This window comes from Salvelinus fontinalis, chromosome 1, assembly GCF_029448725.1.
Source record: "Salvelinus fontinalis isolate EN_2023a chromosome 1, ASM2944872v1, whole genome shotgun sequence".
NCBI classification, from domain to species: Eukaryota; Metazoa; Chordata; class Actinopteri; order Salmoniformes; family Salmonidae; genus Salvelinus; species Salvelinus fontinalis.
The window spans coordinates 80,011,844-80,016,400 of NC_074665.1; positions in this window are offsets into that span (position 1 = coordinate 80,011,844).

Below are 4,557 nucleotides of genomic sequence, written 5' to 3' on the forward strand. Positions count from 1 at the left end.
TCCAGGAACTGACAAGCAGCCAGAGTTTTGTAGCTCCACCCACCTAATCAGTATTCTAACCCTCTCCACCAGCCAGCCAGGGAAAGGAGGGATGAAGGACAGGGTACTTCTTAGAGAGGAGTCACCTTCAGCCTCCCTCCCCTCCCTACCCGGCCCTGCCCCACTCCCCTATCCTCCTCTCCCCTCCACTCTCCTCTCCTCCTTCTCTCCTCCACTCTCCCCTACTCACTCCTTCCCTCCTCTCTCCCCTCCACTTACACCACTTAGTGTTATTACAGCAGCATCAGAATTCATTACCTCAGTGCATGAAGACCTGTCCCTGTTCCACTAATGGACTCTCCTCTTCCGTCATCTTTATTAAACCTTCCCACCACCACCAGCATTTTGTTGACCCCCAAGTCTCAAGTCTGTTGTATCATTGCTAGCCGGTATTAAATCATGATATGTCTTGACATGAGTTGCTGGAGGACGGGGGGGACGGGACGGGGACGGGGGGGAGATGTTTAATGGATCTTACCCCATTGAAATTTGCCAAAGTGCCCGGACCTAATTGAATTTGCCTTAATTGCCTGGCTAGGCTGTACTGTGTGTCTGCCATCAGGGCGGTTAAAAGTATAAATAGGATGAAGGGGAAAGCAGATGATTCAGTCCTCCTGACCAGGAAACGACATGACGCAGAACAGAGCAGAACACTACCTCACAAAAAGTGACCTGCGTGGTGTTAAGACACAGTCAGCTACATACAGGAGGGTTGGTGATACGTCATACTGTATGTTTTCAGCATTTCCCTGTGTGTGTCCTTGTAAAATAACTTTAATAAAACAGATATTTTTCATTGTTTTGCAGTCTTTTAAACAAATAGTAGTTTACCACAGTGGGTCTTTTTAAATGTGGGGGGAGGGGGGAGTGAGTGTCTGTGTGTGTGTACAGAGTGTTTGTGTACGTGTTTGTGTATGTGTGTGTGTGTACTGAGTCTTTGTGTACATGTTTGTGAGGGTGTGTACTGAGTCTTTGTGTACATGTTTGTGAGGGTGTGTATTGAGTCTTTGTGTACATGTTTGTGAGGGTGTGTATTGAGTCTTTGTGTACATGTTTGTGAGGGTGTGTACTGAGTCTTTGTGTACATGTTTGTGAGGGTGTGTACTGAGTCTTTGTGTACATGTTTGTGAGGGTGTGTATTGAGTCTTTGTGTACATGTTTGTGAGGGTGTGTATTGAGTCTTTGTGTACATGTTTGTGAGGGTGTGTACTGAGTCTTTGTGTACATGTTTGTGAGGGTGTGTACTGAGTCTTTGTGTACATGTTTGTGAGGGTGTGTACTGAGTCTTTGTGTACATGTTTGTGAGGGTGTGTACTGAGTCTTTGTGTACATGTTTGTGAGGGTGTGTACTGAGTCTTTGTGTACATGTTTGTGAGGGTGTGTATTGAGTCTTTGTGTACATGTTTGTGAGGGTGTGTACTGAGTCTTTGTGTACATGTTTGTGAGGGTGTGTATTGAGTCTTTGTGTACATGTTTGTGAGGGTGTGTATTGAGTCTTTGTGTACATGTTTGTGAGGGTGTGTACTGAGTCTTTGTGTATGTGTTTCTGTGTTTGAGTGTTTGTAGGCTGTTAGTGCCTGCCTGTAGAGGGGGTGTCTGATTAAGAAAGATAGGGGAATCTTCACAGTGTGGTACCAGCCAGGCTGACTCACAATCAGCCTATGCACACACACACACACACACACGCACGCACGCACGCACGCACGCACGCACGCACACACACACACACACACACACACACACGCACACACACACACACACACACACACACACACACACAGGGGTAGGCAGAATTCCCTCTCTCCTCAGTCAAAATCTCACTAACCAACCCAGTCATCTCACCAAACTCTAGTCTCCGGGACTGATTCATTCTCACTTGTTGGGACCAACAGATTCACATCGTTTAAGAGCTATGAGATCAGTCTGCAAAGTAATGGCCAATCACTTATGGCTGCGGCTAATTTCAAGCCATATATTTAGAGAAATTATACATGGATGACTCAGCCATTTTCTTTTCAACAGTGACATTAAAACCAATGCTGTGGGCCTCCCGGGTGGTGCAGTGGTCTAGGGCACTGCATCGCAGTGCTAGCTGCGCCACCAGAGTCTCTGGGTTCGCGCCCAGGCTCTGTCGCAGCCGGCCGCGACCGCTGGGTCCGTGGGGCAACGCACAATTGGCCTAGCGTCGTCGGGGTTAGGGAGGGTTTGGCCGGTAGGGATATCCTTGTCTCATCGCGCTCCAGCGGCTCCTGTGGCGGGCGGGCGCAGTGCGCGCTAACCAAGGGGGCCAGGTGCACGGTGTTTCCTCCGACACATTGGTGTGGCTGGCTTCCGGGTTGGAGGCACGCTGTGTTAAGAGGCAGTGCGGCTTGGTTGGGTTGTGCTTCGGAGGACGCATGGCTTTCGACCTTCGTCTCTCCCGAGCCCGTACGGGAGTTGTAGCAATGAGACAAGATAGTAATTACTAGCGATTGGATACCACGAAAATTGGGGAGAAAAGGGGGAAAAGATTTAAAAAATAATAATAATAATTAAAAAAATAAAAATAAACAATGCTGTAATGCTTTGGCCATACTGTATTTCTGGGAAAGTCAATATAAAATCATTGCACAATTAACTGACAGAAACTGGGTTCTCACCGATAGAGATAGGAGTGAAACTTAAATGACAAATTCATTGCCATTGAGTGCTATAAAAAAACTACTTTTCTGATCATGCTACTTTCATTCTTACTATTTCATCTTAACGCTTGCTTAAACAGGGCGAGATGGGTTTTACTGGGCCGTTCAGCCAGCCAGTGTGCGCCCTGGGCTAAAATGCATCTCAGCCAGCGTTCGCTAGGCACTAGGCCGAGAGAGAGGGGAGTGAGCGCTAGCTACATTTGTCCTTGCATGCAGCCTTTCAATTCACTTCAGTTATCAAAATGCATTCAGACATGACCCCCTTTATATGCTCTTCATCAGGGCAGCAAAGATCTATCGGTGAGGAAAAGCCACATTCTTTAGTTACTCAGCTGTAAAATGGACACAGCACAGTATTGATTAAAACACACCAGAGCTGGGTTCAGCATAGACTCAGACCATGGATGTTGAAGGGTTTCTGTTCTGTTTTCATTGTTCAAGAATATGAATGTTCAGGTTCTAAATAATTCCGCTTGTGTGTGAAGTTGAGAAGCCCTTTATAAACAAGGACATCTTGATTATAACTACAGGACCGGTAAATAAATCCTTGTTTGTTTATTTGTCTATCAGGACTATACCATTCACAACATGCACCTGATGTAATCAGTAATTACCCCACACACAAACAGACTAAGCAATCAACAGTCCATATACAAACTTCTACATATGAACAACATCTTACAGACAAACAATGACTACATCTCATCTGCCCAGACCAGCATGCTCACACCCCCATCCCTAGTGCCTGCATTATTGTTGGCTTTAAATTGTATTAATTTGTTTCTCTGTCACCCATGCTAATTTCAATATTCAAATAATGAATCATTTTAATTTTCCATTGTGTTAATGATGGCAGATTGATTGATTTCCAAGTTTTTAGTATGTGTTTTTTCAAGATGAGTGATGAGAAGAGAATCGTCCAGCCCATTGGGTATCTCACTACACCCCCACATGCCATGTCTGGAAATATGCAGACAGACCGATTAAAAGCATGTTTACTACTAACCAGTCATTGATGGGGCCAATCTTCTGAAGAGCCAGTTAGAGGAAAGAACAGGGAGAGGGTACCCACTCCAGGAAGTGATTGTCACAGCAGTAAGTCCTCTGGGCTGATGGCTGGTGCTGTGAGAGCCATCTGACGAGTAGGACTACAAGACTGAAGGGTTCTGTCATTTACAGCAACCCTGCTGTGAGTTACCTGTTGTCTGTTGTGTTGTTATTTCCTCTCTCAGATGATGGGTCAAGAGTACACAGCATTATTAAGTACCCTAGCCAGCCATATACAGTGACTTCAGAAAGTGCAGGGCATTCAGGAAAGTATTCAGACCCCTTCTCTTTTTCCACACTATTACATTACAGCCTTATTCTAAAATGGATTCAATAAAAAAAATCTTCATTAATCTACACACAATACCCCATAATGACAAAGCGAAAACAGGTTTTCTTCATCTTTGCTAATTTATAAAAAATGTAAAAGCTGAAATTCCTTATTTACATAAGTATTCAGACCCTTCGCTAAAACTCGAAATTGAGCTCAGGTGCATCCTGTTTCCATTGATCATGTTTCTACAACTGTAGAGTCCATCTGTGGTAAATTCAATTGATTGGACATGATTTGGAAAGGAACACAACTGTCTATAAAAGGTCTCACAGTTGACAGAGCATGTCAGAGCAAAAACCAAGCCATGAGGTCGAAGGAATTGTCTGTAGAGCTGTCTGCATCATTGAAGGTCCCTAAGAACACAGTGGCCTCCATCACATGGAAGAAGTTTGGAACCACCAAGACTCTTCCTAGAGCTGGCCGTCCGGCCAAACTGAGCAATCAGGGGAGAGGGGC